Source organism: Neolamprologus brichardi, chromosome 20, assembly GCF_056152115.1.
Source record: "Neolamprologus brichardi isolate AB-2024 chromosome 20, ASM5615211v1, whole genome shotgun sequence".
Taxonomy (NCBI): domain Eukaryota; kingdom Metazoa; phylum Chordata; class Actinopteri; order Cichliformes; family Cichlidae; genus Neolamprologus; species Neolamprologus brichardi.
This window is the reverse complement of record NC_142123.1, coordinates 25,898,952-25,915,707: the sequence shown is the minus strand read 5'-3', so window position 1 is coordinate 25,915,707 and position 16,756 is coordinate 25,898,952. Positions and strand designations below refer to the sequence as shown.

Genomic DNA, 16,756 nt, shown 5'->3' with positions numbered 1-16,756 from the left:
ATAATATCAGTAGGGCAGCTTGCGTGTTTGCCATTTGAGATATCACGAAAATGTACATATACGCTCATTACACACACGCTCCCCAAGGTGACTTAGGGGCTGTCTGACAAATGTGTCACTTAATTACTGCAAAGAAACTGATAAAAGAAATATGTAATCCTAGTTAATTAAGTTAGGCTGTTAAACCAGTGGGCGGTGACAAGTATTAGAGAGGTGAGAAACCGTTAGATGAAATTCAGTGTGTGTCTTTCTAGCCTGTCGAGGGATCACAGCGCACAATAAAATCCATCACAGATTCATATCAAGCTTTGATATTTAAGAACTGGTATGTGTAATGTATAAGTTAATAAATCATGCAATTCAAGACAGAGCCAGTGGCCTGGAAGTGACAATTTCATACCATGTTTGTATTTTCATGCATTGAAATCAAGCATAATCCCAGTTGTATCACACTCCGCTACCTGCCACCTTCACAGCCTTCAACAATAGCTATAATACATTGCTTTGGAAAGCTTGCCGGTGGCAACAATGTAAAGATATTTATGTATTTCACCTTTCATTCATTTGATTGATTTATTTGTTTGTTTCCTGTTTCTGGGTTCTTTACGATACATATCTCTACTATCCCCACACTATTTCCCCACCTTTTTTTCCCCCCGGGCGTTGGCACCATATGCTATTTTAAATTTCTAGCTCTAACAACGCTGCCTACCCATCAACAGCACCTTTTTTGCCACATGAACCCATGCTGGTGGTTTTTAAGTGCCCACTACACATCCACGCAGAGCCAAAGTCTGCATGAGCAACTCTAATTAAAGTGGAGTTAATCACAAATAGCTGGATAGGGCCACAATTGAGGCATATGTTAAGAATGAATTACTAATTAGAGCGGCAAGCAGCGAGACAAGTCCCAGACTGCTTGAGAAGTCTCGGCACGTTACTAATATATGAAAAGGTATAAACAAACAGCAATCTGGTTGTTTAGCTCCTCCATCCCACTTACAAGGATCCAATTATGGCAGATCCCTGGAGCCGCCAGTACAATCAGGCAAGAGTGAGTTGGCGTTATGATTAACTGTGAAGGCCACATACTCTCTATGGCTACTCCAGCCAGCCAGCAGGCCTCCTCTGACAGGGGCCGTTATGTGGCTCAGTGAGCCCCAGGTCTCCACTCCCAGAACAGGCAACTGGAGAGCCCAACACAACAGAACACAACAAAAAACACAGCGCAATCCTCAGATACTGCATTCAGGCTGTGTTGTAATACGTACAATCTAATTCACTGGATGGCTTGCTTTTATAGAGCACCCCACAGGGTGTGGTATAACACACAATTAACATTAGAAATTCCTTGAACAATGCTTATAGCACTGATGTGTTGAGGGAACACACCTGTTCCTCAGAACAACCAGAAAACAGACCCTTACAGTTGGCAATTCTTCTTCTCCAGTAGAAGGACAAAATGTAGCCAAAGCTTCCCATAAGCTCACAATCAGAATATTACAGAAGGCTCTAATCTTCCTCGACAGCATTTTATTTGATCAGCTGGTAGTTTCGACTTGAACCCCTTACCTGGGAACACAAAAGTTGAAGTAGCTTCTGTCAGCAGAATAGCTGTAGAAATGGAATTATTCTATATCAAACCCTCTCCTGTGCAGCCCACATCCATACATCCAACTGTGCTTTTCGCCACACTTTCGGCAGGAATATCAGTGTGCAGTCGGGAGGTAAGCTGGGCAATGGATGAAATGCGCTTTTTTGCCATTTATCATTCAGTGCTGGAGGTCGTGTACAGTTAGCCATCTGGATCACAGGGGCCTGTTAAACATTTTCCCCCATACCAGACTGTAAGGAGCAGCTGAGAGAGAGAGAGAGGCGAACGTGTGGTGTTTCTGCGCAACTAGAGCTCTGTCACACGAATGAATACAATAACAAAATTCATATTCTTTCTACGTGATGAGCAAAACGTTAAAATAAAACCTGTGTATTGTGGTTTGATATTCGGTAAATTTTAAGATACTCAAACGTTTGTTTGCTTCCCCCCCTTCTCCCCACAGGCAGTATGTGGTAACCTATTGTAAACTCAAAAGTAGAGGGGGTAACACTTGGATTATCACCAGTCATCCGGCATTAACGAGAAAGACACCTACAGACACGCCACTGGAGGTGAACAGCATGATACAGTCAGTCCTGCACACACACATGTACACACAGACGCACTAACAGGGAACTCTGCAGGTGGGAAACAACACGATCCAGTCTTAGCTTTAACCTGTGTGGTGCTGCCTAAGATACTCGCAACAACACAGCCCACCTCCATTACCTTTGTTTCCTTTACTCCGAGCCAAGAGTCCCCAGTGTTAAAAAAGGCCTCCCACCCTACTTCAATTAGAGACTGATTGGTACCAGTCCTTATTTCAGCAGGAAGCTACTCAACCGTCAGCTCAGTCCAACTTTACACTCCGTGAACCAATCTAGATCTTCCTCTTGCCCTACTTCTTGTTTGGTCTCAAGTATAATAGGTCTGTTATGAGAGTGTCTGTGTATTGTATTTGTGTTTGTTTTAAAGTACACTACGTTAGTACAGCAGCACCAGCAACCCCCCTCCAAATGATTAATATGTGGGCCTACTGTGGAGGTGTAGGGTGAGGGGGGGGGAGGTCGAAACTGGAGATTTGTCTGTGGTTTAATTAGTGCATTCCTGGCAAATACTCCTGCCATAATTACGGCCTTGGTTCTTTCTGACCTTTCCAGTATTTTCTGCATGTTTGGCTTTTATCAGATCATGTTTTATTCAGGATCTTTGTTGTGTGCATTTTGTCCAGACACTGTCTCTGCTCGTATACAAACGGAAAAAAAAAGAATAGAAAAAGGAACAACACTTTAGGGATGGCCAAATGGTACTTCTATCCTTTATCATTTTCCTTTGATTCATTCTTTTCTCCTCTCCACTTTCAGAAATTACAATGTCCCACCATAAAGCAATGGGGCCAGTGTGGCACTGGCTGAGAGGCTTGTCTCGAATTCAGGCATCCATATTTATAAACGTGTCATTCTGTTTGCTTTCATAAAATTCAATTTTGCACAGATGAGAAAATAAACATTCAAACAACATATGAATACCTTTCCTTGACCCCACCGGCTTCTCCGTGGAAATAAAAGAAACTGTAATTTTTCCTTTGATATGTTCTTTTTCACACCAGGGAGGAGATGAGAGACAACGTGGTTAAAATGTATGGTTCCCATAACACACGACAGGAAAAAAGCAGGAAAACATCAAGCTTTAGAGTAAGGGAAAAAGCACAATGCTGTCTTAACAACAGATTTAGGTCCAACTAACAACAAACTAAGAAAACAACTTAAGATGGAAATGTGGAATCCATACCCTTCACGCTCTGTACCTGCACTGCCACCATACTACACTGTATCGGTAGGGAAAAGTCATAAGATGACTGTCTATATAATGTATGCATATAGGAGCGGGAGTGCACACACACACATATATAAAAACATAGCACCACATATATATAAGAGCACAGGCAGCACTGGGGGATATGGACTGCCAGGGCCCCTGTGGGGAAGCGATGGCTTCCTGTTTGCAAGCCTTTTTTTAGTGAAAATGCTTAAAACGGGCCAAACGAGAGCAGTGCTTATCCAGCAAAATTGCTGCTAGATGGAGCAGAAAGTGCACAAATTTTCTATGACACCCCAGTAATGAGGTTTTATATTGACCCAGGCGTTGAGTGGAAGGGCTCTCTGCTCCTCTTCTCCTAAACCCAGTCAACTCTCCTCAACCTCTATTTGGGGCCCCTGTAGGATACAAAAATCAGCATGGGCTCAGAGGTACAACACACAACTACACACGTGGCACGCGTCATATACTCACATCTTCGTTCTGTTGCTGAGTTCCTTAAACTGTGAGGAAACTAAAAGATTTTCTTTTTTTGGCACAGAATAAACTTTTTTCTTTTTCATACCATCACAACTGCTTGAGCGCTAACATCAATTTTAGAGGCTTTAGAGGGAACAAATATTTACATCATATCACCTTTGCCGTTTCGTGTTCATTCTGCTTTGCTTTGCTTTGAATATTATTTATTTTATCCAGTAGAAATGTAAAAGCTCAATAAAATGTCGTTTTTATTATTGTAAAGATGCAATCCATGGACACTGAGTTATCTGAGATGTGCCATAAAATACAGTTGGTTCATATATTCATTCCATCCATCCATTTTCCTCCACTTTTGCAAGTCAGGGTTGGGGTTGGGTGGGTGGGTGTGGAGCATATTGCAACTGTCATAGGACAAGAGGAGGGATAAACCCTGGACAGGTCGCCTGTCTGTCGCAAGGCAGGCTCAAACAGTGTGCATCAATTAATTAGAAAAGAAGATTAATTGCTCACTGTTTTGTTAATTGATTGTTAGTTGTTTTGTCTGGATATAAATGCCAATCCTTCCGGCTGCTGCAGCCTGTGCAGCGTGCACCGCGGTCACGTTTCTCGATTTAAATCATTTGAAACCAAAGTGTTTCTGTTGACTTTACCAGACAATTATCAGTTTAATCCAAATTGTCAATTCTCTGATTTTCTTTTGTTGAATTAATAAAAATAAATGTTACATGCAGCCCAGAGTCAATGTTTTAAAGTCTCCTGAGCACACCATCTAATAGAACATACAAAACCTACTGTGCCACTAAACAAAGCACTTGTACACAAAATTATCATCCACTATAATAACAGTAACTCATTTGCAACAGTTAAAATTTTCCTGTAAACTGATGAAAAGAAGTTATTTTTGGTTCATTTACATTCATGTTTGTATTTTGAAGTAGAGAGCCGGTGCCTCCAGAGAAAGCCTGCTTCTCTTCAGAGAAGCCAGTCTAGACGTTCCTCCCCGCCCATTAAACTGTCTGCTGGTTTTAATGAAGGTGAGAAAAGTTGATGTGATTAGCCATTACTGAAGCCTGCGCCGACCGCACCTGCTGAAAATACCCCTCTACAACCTGCTAATATGTTTCGTATTAATGGATTATTTCAGCTTAATCCTCTTTTTCTTTTCCATTGCACCAGAATTGCGCCCATGCTTATGGTAATCAAAATTTGTACAAGGCTTGTGGCCACCCCTGAGAAATTACAGGAATACCATTTAATTTTTATAACAGAGAATAAAACATATAACTTTTTATTTGGGTAGGAGTAAAATATTTTAAAACATTTTTTTGCTGCAGTTTTATTTCGTGTAAATTAACTGACTGCAGTTGCTAGCATTTATATAAGACTGTACAAACAAAAAGTGCAGCTGCTTTGATAACTGCGTGTGCTTTCTGTTTGATCAAACTCTCCCTGAAGACATCCCCCTCCCAGAATCCTAAGTGCCCGAGGCAGGGGTCCATGATGCATGGCTCTATATCCTGGAGCTGGAGCAAGTAAAGGTCAGCACTGGATGTTTGTGAAAATCAGGAGGGGTGCCTGTCTCTGAACAGTTATTGTATCATACAGTGAATGTGTACCATCTTGCACCGGGGGTTAACACTGATTTTCAAAACAGAAAAGAAAACTAGAACCAACATCAACCTATCTATGCAACCTAAGATAAAAGTAAGGTAAAATAAACACACAGCTCAACACAGGCCTCTCATTACTACTGTTTTCCTATGTCCATCAGGACAGCATCCAGCAAGCTATTTTAAGCAATGCATCACCAGTGAGTTTTGCACCGTCTGCAATCCTCTGATGAATTATAAGTGTATACGTGAATAATTTTAGTACATCATAATTATTACGCTGCTTTTAAAGAAGAGGATTGCTTCTAAGAATGATCGTAAAACTTTCATAGTTGACTTATAAGCGGTATCGCATTCACAAACCTTTAACCAGTGCAACTTAGCCCATTTAGCTGTGTTTTCTCTATAATCTGTCTGAGGTGCCAAGATTCAGCCTGTGCTTTCTGACAAACATAAGCCTCAAAGGCCACTCACAATGCATTAAGAATGTTTTCTTTTTGACAGACATCAAAATGTGACCTTTAAATGATTCTTGTTATCAGGGAAGCTGAACAAGAAAATCAATAGGATGCAGCTGGAGAGGAGGGATTAATGCAGGGCAAATTGATCATTCCATTTCATTTTCATCTTGATTTGATGTGCGAGCCATACACACCTAATCTGACCACAAACTGCTTTTAACACTTCAGAGGAGAATCCTTTGAGCAGAGAAAAAAATATACAACAAGCTCAACAAGCTTCTCAGTTACAAAAACGATAGGGTAGGAGTGTGAGCCTTTACTGACAGTTAACCTTAATAATAAAGAGGCTGCATTTCCCTTCCCTTTCATCACTTCTCTGTGCTTTTTATAGTGTGCCTCAGTGCTGTTTCCTCCATCCACCACAGGGAATACACAATGGCGGAGCTCATTGTCTATTTCACACAGTTTGGGTCCATCAAACTGCAAAAACAAATACATTAATCATCAGAACACATTGATAGATCATTAATTATTGTACCTCACTGTTGATGTCACACGTTGTTGAATCCTTTCACAGATAATCAGAGCACTTTAGTGGAACTTCATTAAACAAACTGTTCATTTACAAAGCCAAGTCTGGACGTGCAGGCGCAGAGTTGAAGAGATAAAAGACAATATTTTCTTTTAAAGAATCTTTCAGTAAACATTAAAAGGAATATCTGCCCTAGAAGAATTGCACTATTTCCCACTTCCCGCACACAGCTGAGATTGGGAGCGTATTACCGCTGAAATGCCAGCGCTCAACAGATAACTGCGATAACAAAGATAGCAAATCTGGGAAATGAAAAATGGCACTTCTCTTCTACAAGGAGATACATCAGTGTTTATTAAATCAATGCCAGACAGAGGAATCTGAAGGTAAAATAATGAACCACTTATAAATGATCTTTGCTTCGCTGGGCCTTACCTGATCAGGGTGTTCAGGGACCACCAATGCGAGGCATATTAGAAGAGGTCTATTAATCCTCGTGCTCCTCATAGCTGACTATAAAATGGGTGAGTCCTCTGTGACTTACTAGGCACATCCTTTTTAATTTTTCAACATAAAAAAAAAAAGCCTGCCACACAACTTTCATTGATTGGGTGTGAAAGTTTGGTTTGTCTGTGTATTTCTGCTTTAAGAGAGTGGATATTTCATTATGGTGCTCTGGGACACACATTACGCAGTTCTGCTACCTTTCCAACAGCATCCATGGCAACTAGAGAGCCTGCTCTCCCTGCAGAAATGTGCTTTTAATTGAGTGACATCTAATCAGGCAGTGAAATACAGCAGTAGAGTTAACAAAACAGGTCAACGAGGGACAAGGACTACCAGCTGCAATCGACGTCACAGCGCAACACTCGGTTTTGGTGTTGACTAACATGTATTAGTCCGGTTTTGATGATCAAAATTACAGGGTTGGAGGTATTCTTCGCAAGATTCTTGGGTGAATGTGTGATTGGATATGATGAGCCCTTCTTAGGACTACACGAGCTTGGGGAGGAGGAATGCCTTTGATGTAGTGAAATTACTGGAGCTAAGAGGTCTCACATGCTATGCCTTAACACATATTAAACAGGCTCTAAAGGATGAATTTTTCACCGTCATCTGTATTTTACTTTTCTTCATCGTGTTGCGTGGTGAGCAAGGCTTTGCCGTCTCTTATTTCCTTCCTCAAACATTACTTGTGTTTTTAACTGCAATAGCATTTCCTCCTCATTATCAGATGTTGAATCAGTGCACAGGGGGACACCATCAGCTCCCCTCAACCTAAAATCATCTGTGGTGACAGCACTCTGTAGTGACATACATAGATAGAGGGGGTAAAAGCACAGTCTCAGTAAATTGTCTGCCTGCGCTTTGGGGAATCATTGGAATTCATGATCTTTTCTCAGTATGCTAACAATAATCTTCCACTAGCTCTGTCTCGCACATCACTAGGCATAGCAAACACTTGTCTTCACTGAGTCTCAGGCAGCATCAGCTTCTCCTCACCATGCAAATTTCAGAGCTGTGCCCCTCCTTTGTATTACAACTATGTCCTCAACCTTTTCCAGTCACTACCCTTCATGCAGCTGGATGATAAAAACCAGCGCGCACGAATGGCTTGAAACACACCTTAATTCTCATAGAGGATTGTGCTTTGATAAACCTTTGAGTTGTAAACAACTTTCAAATGGACTTTTTATGGCTTTCGATTGCAATAAGATACATTCTAAAGCTCTCAAAATGTATCTCCTAAACAAATGCCCCGCTACACGAGCGAGTGTGCCCTTACTACAAAAAAAAGTACAGCTTGCTTTTGTTGAGCAGGATATAACAAATGTTTCTGCAGTAAAAATGTGCTGGATAAATAAAATGCAACCCAAGTGAAATTTGTCAGTGTTTATATATTCCACTATGTACAGGAGTGCAAAGAAAGCTCTTAATTGGAAGCACGTTAGATGGATGCTCCTAGGGTTGGAGGTTCAAAGTTTAGCTCACACTTACTGGTAACAATACTTAATTTGATCAGCTCACAGCCTTGTACTTTAAAGAGCGTTTGCTCTTTAAAGTACAACTACTCCAACTACTAAAGTCTCCAACTACTCTGTACTTTTAATAATGAAAGGGAGACAATTTTAGCATATGGTCTACATATTGATGTCATATGTTTTATGTATTCCTGTTTTATGTTTTATGTATCGTATGCTTGAGACTCTGTGCATTTTGAGACAAATTTCCCTTTGGGCACAGTAAAGTTAAAGCTTGAAAGTGAAAGTAGCAAACAGTAAAAACATTAGGACAGCAGATGGCTCCGATATAGAAAATTTGCACCACACCACTAAAAGAGGTGTGGCAATTAAAAAATATAACCACACAACAAAGTCCATAAATTAACTGCTGACATTTGAACAGTTTATTGTTATTTTATTGTCTGTTTAGCATCAGAGATCCTCACAATTTAGATGACTAAGGTATAAATGTATGGGAAAAACATTGGCAGATACCTGTTTCAGCTGGCGCAATCATACAGTATCTTGTCATTTCTTCATTAGCATCAGGACAATAATCTGGTGACTAGTTTGTGATTGCAATCAAATTTTAAAATGTTTCTAAGGCAGTGCGTCTTATCATACTTGCTGTATTATTATAGAACCACTCCGTCTGCCTCACCTCCAGCGCGAAGCTTTGATGGTGTCAAGTGGGAGACGACAACCAATTAAAAGAAAATCAGTCAAACAACTTGGGGTCAGATCTCAAGATGCTCCCAATCAGTCATAATTTCCTGTTGTTATGCTGTGTTTGACTGCTCCTGATTGGAGTCTGATAAATCAGTGTGCACGCTGGTCAGTACGACATATATGCAACTGTCTCAACCCAGAGTACTACATCAAAACTCTCTACTATCTGTCTTTCCTGTGGGTAAGATGGGCGGCCCACAGAGCATGACCATGTTTCCTTAACCAAACAAGAGCAAAGGTAAAAAGACATGCCGCACCTTTAATAATACTTGTAGCACTCTGCTTGTTTTCAGAATGCAAAGGCTGGGAGATGATAGGAATGGCATGTGTGGGGTCTAGCAGGACAAGGCAGTAGTCCTGATAGTATTTCTGTGCACGTCCCCCTCTGTTAGTCATTACTGTGTGCAGACGAGGGGTGATGTTTACTCTGCTGAGACAAGCAAGTCTACTGCTCTGGGTTGCAACCTTGTGACTCTCTTCTCCCTTCTGCTGCCAGCTCTCCTTACGTCTGGGCCAGGCCCTGCCACACCATCGGCCCACTGGCCCATCGCTGTTGCTGAATGCTTGCCGTCTACCAGCACTAAGTTTTTGGATTGCGTCTGGCAAAAAACAACGATGCAATTCCGTGCATATTCTCTGACTGGTGGGTGTTCGGTTGATATTTCAGGAAATAATAGCATAATGCACACAAGGGATGTGATACTGCAATACGCTGCTGTGCCGTATTTCCTCCTTTTTGTCTTTAGTTTCTTTGCGTTGTCACTTTCAAACATTGCCTCCACCCACACACATATGAGAAAAAGAGGAGGGAAGAGAGAGATACTGACAGAGACTTACTGCGGTACACAATGTGTGAAATAGGGAGTTGTAATCCTTGGTAATAGATTAAAGAAATCAATGAAAACATGGTTGGATGGTTCATCATATAAAGATGATGAAATGAAATGATAGAATATAAGAAAGAAATTAAAGATATTAGCAAACACAACTGACAATTTATTTGTCCCACACTAATGGCTCAAGGACAGTGGAAATAACAAACTACAGAGAGAGACAAGTGTGAAATAAATGGGACACAAATAAATCAGGGTAACGGAACAGTTATAATTTTACAAATTGAAACAATTATAACAGTTAACCAGATGGAAGCAAAATAAGGCAAGTAGACAGAAGCAAGTTGAACAAAACAAGTCCGTGAGAAATAATGGCAATGTTCATGATACATAATGGCAAAAGGTTAAAATCAATCATAATGCACCAAAAAAAAAAGTGAAATGATTACCAAGCTTATGCAGGAGGTCAGGGGTCAGAGGTCAAGTTCAATTTAAACACGGAAACCATTATGGCGTCTGCATGGATGTCTCTGGAAGAAATAAACAAGGAGTTGAAGTAAGTACACTTCACTGTAAGTGCTGTTTAAGCCCTACATCTATTTGACAATATGTAGCACTCAAATATTAATGTGACACAATGCTGTAGTAAGCACTGATTCACAGCAATGTACAAACCAGAAGTGCTCAGTTTCCTTAAGTGGTGGAGGGCAATTTCAGAGTTTAGTGAATCGCAGACACACTTATTCCAGCCCTTTAAAACAATTGAAGGCATCTTTTTATCATCCTATAACCGTGTCGAGACCGTAAATTAAGGGTTTGCTTGTTTCAAAACCTCTCAGCAAAATTAGGTAGACTAAGCAAAGCGCCAGTGCACCGCCAGCATCACTCATGCTCTATGTTTCATGGTTTCATGCTTTCACGGCTGCCCCATCTCCTACGGTAACACACAAAGCAAATTCTACCACAGTGTAGACACTAGTAAGACAAAGAGTGTGTTTGATTTTTTGCTCAACCCCCCCCCCCCCCCCCCCCCCCAAAAAAAAAAAAAAAAACTGAGAAAGATTCCTATACAGGCTTAGAAAACAGTCTGTGAGGCTCCCGCACACTGAAGACAACAAAGGCATTACTCTTTGCCAAATAAAGAAAAACTACACAAATGGCTGTGCAGTGGAAGCAGAGACTATTCATCTATTTAAGTCTCCACATTTTGTTATGCATAAAATGGTTCACATTTATTTATTTGATATTGTTTGTGTGAAGTGGATAGAAAATAGACCAAATAAAACATATTCTTTCAAATATTATTCAAATATGCGACTCTGGGGTTTTTCAACATGTTGTGCTTGAACAAAATCTTCAGTCTCTAAAAGTATTTCTACACTTTTCCTCTCTCGATGCTGTTTACGTGATCCCCGCACTACCATGGGGTCAGCAGCAGAGCATTTTAACATGTAGCCTTTGTAATTCATTAGAGGAAACAAAAACAATGCAGATCCTAACATTGCAAAAGAAAGATATTGTCCATGCACAGAAAAATGCCAGCAACAAAAACTGCCAATTTTAGACTGGAGTCCAACACAACGCCCACTAAAACATCATCTCATCTTTACTGCAACTGGCCGATGACTCATTTTCTTAATTAAAACGTAGGAAACTTAATCTCAAATAACAAAATCTAAAGGAGCATTCAAGGGAACAGATGTCACCCTTAGTAGGCAAAAAGGCACAATATAAATGGTTCTACAAAAGAGAAACATGTTTCCAGGTCCTCAACCGAGCCAGAGCATGAAAACCAAACAACATTAGATGTAAGACAACACTCTGTACACATTAAGCCCCGAGGCAGCGTATCAGCACTGAAACAAGAACGAAAATACCTTTCAAAACAAAACTAGGTTTTATTAGTGTCTAGCACTTCAGGAAGACCATGCACAAACTCACAAATAAATGTCTTTTGAGATCCTTCGGCAGTGCAATGAAATACAGGAAAGAAAGCCCAAGGGCTGGGGAGACACTTCGGAAGCATCTGCATCTGTGTGTGATTAGTTCCACTACCTAAGATAAAGCATGCAGAGCAAATGTAACCTCATCATAATCTGTGTGTCACGAAGGCAGGGGAACACTCAACCAGAAAACAACAATAACTGCTGTACAGTGTAGTCTACCACTGTGACAATGCCTAGTGTAAACCGTAGTCCTGCAAGTGTTCTCAGCCCATAAGTAATTGTCTGATCATTGTGGAACAGAAAACAGCACAGGTTTGAGCAGACAGGAGATCCCACAGGTATTAGCTGCTAATTGCCGTCAACCAAACAACCAGAGAAAAGAATCTATACTAATTCTTCCTATCCTACCCTGCAGAATACACACTGGAATTTCTTGGGTGCACAAGATAAATGCTTATACCATAATTACAACTAATTGTGCAAATAATTGCAAAGTTCTTTTGCCACGTATACCCACAATAAAACAAAAGCAATCTATGTTGCTCTTGGCTGTGAAATTGAAACAGTCCCATTTCCAAAGTCCCTGCCATCTCGTTGTTCATTATCTAGCATTTGTATCTGCTCTGTGGTGAAAGCCAGATTTTGCAAAAGTGAGGAAAAGGGAGATGGAAGGAAGCTGATGACAGGGATTCATGGATACTCTGAATGCAGACATGCTGTTCCAGCGCCTCGCCTCCCCCAGCAAAACATTTGAAAAGCTTCAAAGCCCAAAGCTTTATGCTTTAGAACACATCTTTTGATTATATCCAAGTCTCTTCTTTTTAAAGGATGAAAAAAAAATAAACAAACAAAACATCACCTGTAAATCGAGATAGCCTTTTGCAAAAGGTTTTTGCACCTAATCCCTTTCATTTCAGGTCAGTAAAATATTAGTGCTTTCTCACTGCTCTGATGGTCAAATCACATTTCAAAGATTCTGTGTGCCTCTCCAGCAGAGGGAAGGCGAGAGAGAGATACAGGGCAGTAGGGAGCTCAGGCAATCCCCCATCTATTACAGACGAACCAATCATCAAAGACAAATTACAGTACACTTCACTGGGATATGCTAATTCCAAATTAGATGCAAGTCATCAAAAGATCAGCGTTGCAATATTTTGCATCTACAAATTGAAAATGTCTGCTTTCAGAACAGGTTTTAATACCAATATAGAAAGAAAAGAAAAACACGAGTCCCATCCAAGCCCACGGCATGCATATACATTAAAACCCAACACAAACAAAAAGATTTATTTGGCATTTTTGCATAGATGAATTTTTAGTAAAAGACCTGCCCTTGGTAATTGGTAATGAAAAATAAAAGGGTGACTTTTTTTTTTTATCCCTCTTTTTTCATTAGTTGATGTGAAAATTTACATCTGTGAGTAAAAACTCGCAAGTTATGAGTCCAGCCTTTTGTTTTATTGTTCACAACACAGTCTGCTTTCATTTTGTAGTCAGTTCTTGTGTTACTCTGCCAAGTGGGCAGTAATTTTGTTAACTGTTTTTCCAATGTCTATATGTAAATGTCCATCCACTCGCTTGGTGATCTTTGCTTGGTTTAGGATGTTTTCAGCGTGCTATTTATATAAATAAAATAGTCAATAATTAACATTAACACTGCATCATTAGCAGAACAATTGTTTACATGTCACACAATGTATAGTCTAACAGAAATAAGTAGACAGAGATGTTTTCTTCCTATAAAGAACAGAAGAATAAAGAAAAGGCTGATGAAGACAGAATCATATTTAGCAAGAAAACAAAGAATATCTCATTTAAAACTAATTGCTTGTGATAATACACAATATTTTGTGATAATACATCACAGGCGGAACAATGTATCATGATGATTATAAAAATTTATTCAGCATCTGCTTCAATTTTACTTTTTCTTATGAGGAATCCAAAAATGTTCTATTTCTAAATACATCTGAAAGCAATAAAATGTTTAGGTTTGTTTAGGCTGCAGGATCTTAAGATAAATTTGATATTTAATAGCACTATAGTATAGGTTTTTTTTAGATTGTATGACAACAAAATACAATTATTTTTGAAGCTCCCTCCAATGATCAGTGCATGCACATTGTCTCACATCATTGTTCTGCAAAGGTTTCCATCTTGATTTGAGGAGGAAGACTGCCAAAATGCAGTTAGTTTAAACAATAGAAACACAGACAGACAATTACCTAGTCCTGAGGGAGTCACAGACTAAAGAGCTGGTCAATATTTCTGTGCAACATATGCATCAAAATGGCTGGGTCAGCTCCAGTCTCTTGCTGCTCATTCCGTTCTCTCCCTCTAAGTGCCTCTTCTCCCAATCAGTGTCCAAGGGGAGTACAATTGCCACATCACTGAAGTGAATGTGTTGATGAATTTACCCTTTATGTTTGACACCTGATATGTAAAAGCACGGCTTATGTTCAGAAGCAATGAGCAGTGCTTTGACAATGTCAATATTTCTCTCCAACATGCAGAGTAGGCATATAGACTAATGACAGACCAAGTATATCAGCAAATGAGTGCACAACAGGGGCAGAGGACTGGGGGGAATTAATAGCTCCAGCAACAAATGACCTGACAGGACAACTGCAAACACACAGACAGACAAAGAGGCTGGAAAACATACACACACACACACAAATGCCATGATACATTCACATACATATATTCTGTCATACTTAACCACAGGGTAATGTTTCTTTTTTAATATGAAAATGGCTGTAGGAAGACAGTATACCCGTAGAGTACTGTGTGCATGTCACTGGTGAAAACATGTGCGAGATAATAACATTTTTGAATACCCATGTTTCTGTGTTTCAAAGGCTCCTCCATTAACAGTATCTTGTTGTGAAATATAACCAAACTCCTTAGTGACTTTCACCCAAGGCAGCCTACTTTATTTAAGGCAGCTGTGGCCAGGTAAACAGATTTTTATTCCTTCAGTTCTTCAATAGAAAAATCCTTTACTTACACCTTATTTGATGCCCCCCCGACACCCTCCACCCCTAAGTTCTCATACTCCTACTCCCCCATCCCCAAGCATAAGGCTTATCATGAAAGCACAACAAGGATATATTGTCAAGAATTTTACTTTTAGGTAGTCCTGATTGAAAGAGGCTGACTTTTATTCTCTCAAGTACACCCTTCCTCTTTTCCCTCTGCCATGGTACACAAGGGTACCATTATGGTGGCTGTGGACTTCATCCATTCATCATCCTTCTCACCTATGAAGCCAAACACACATATATCAACCACAGCTGCCCTCCCACTTCCCTAAATCACGCTTTGTTCTGCTGTGTGTAAAGAAAACTGCCTCAGCTTTTGACATCAACACCTACTATACCAAAGGAGTAGGGTGTAGGTGGAGAGACTCAGTGTTTTGCATTGCACAACTGAAATTCAAAAGCATTTACAGTGCAATATGTTTACAAATTCAATATCTTCAATAATTAAAGTGATACTCTTCTCATTTTTTAAATTTGTAATATTTAGTGTTTGTGCAAAGGATGACACAAAATGCTGGATTTTCAGCTTCTTCTTTTTTTTTTAACTCCGCTGAGATAAAGTCTCATTTGGAAAAGAAGCAATTCCAATTCAATCCAGGAGTTTAATGACTGTGTTCAGTGTAGATATTATCATAAGTGAGTCTATCTAAACAGCTTGCAGCTGGTTGAAGCTGTTGTGTCCTCTGCAGCTTTTTCACAGGGTTTTCATCCTTAAGCATTTTCTTGCTTTGACAGTTTGTAGGTGATATCAGATTTCATTATAATACATGCAAAGATATAAACAAAATGAGTATCGCTGTGATTTAAGAAATCTACCACAGGAATCTCTTAATGCTAACTGCCAACTAAGGAGAAACAGTCCATGAAAAAAGATCCCAGTGATTGCCAAGGTTTAGTTCAGAAATGTTATTATAAGGGGATGCACGCCACCCACCTATAATGTCTCTTCTGTAAGTACATTAGGATAACTGCTGGATAACTGTTTAGTGAACTGCAGTGAAAACAGCTACCAAAAACTGCATTCAAATAATTCAAATATTTGGACTCTAGTTTCCAATTCATCATTTAATTATTGTTTTGTAAATATTTCATCTGTCAGTACCTCAAAAAGCTGAAACTACAATGCCTCCATTAAAGCTGACAGCATAGACATGTTCAACTCATCTAAACCTTCAACAATATTTATTCAAGTGTACAAGGCTACTGTGGATTTTCCTTAGCTGGACACCTTGTCCTAGTAGATGGAGCATGACTGGTTTGCATACTGTATGTAGAAGAGTTAATTGTAGTAGGATTATTTGCCATTTATTCATTACACAAGCAATTTCTCTTGCATTATTCATCTTCCAACAGGATCCGAGGCATGTTTTAATCATGCTGAATGCAGATTGACAGTGCTGTGTCACTACTTTGGAATGAAAAGCCAGCAGAAAACTACCCCATCTTTGTTCAGCGTTGCAAATGTTAAAACTTGAACAGATTAAAAAACTGCTCATGTGCAAATATCACTGGCATTTTAATGAAAGGAAGATGTTTACATGTTTTTTTTCTTTTATATAAAGGGATTGCAAAATGCCAACAAAAATTGCTTCTGAGGCATGTTAAATTGCCGTATATCTAGCTGTGATATGTTCATGCAACACAGTAGGGGAGCTCTGTCCTTTTAATCTCTAATCCTTTCCTCTTGAGGGAGGAGAAGAGGGCGT

At 39.8% G+C, this 16,756-nt stretch overlaps 1 protein-coding gene across 7 annotated transcripts in view; it reads right to left on the bottom strand.

Annotated features, from left to right (window-relative positions):
* The window catches only part of camta1a (calmodulin binding transcription activator 1a), a 278,414-nt gene that overhangs the window by 222,334 nt on the left and 39,324 nt on the right, over positions 1-16,756 (bottom strand). The window contains exon 2 of one of the 7 annotated variants that reach the window (XM_087833488.1): positions 10,510-10,590. The exons of the other annotated variants lie outside the window; for them this stretch is intronic. The gene's annotated coding sequence lies outside the window, so the exon portion shown is untranslated. The remainder of the gene's footprint in view (positions 1-10,509; positions 10,591-16,756) is intronic. 7 annotated transcript variants of the gene reach the window in all.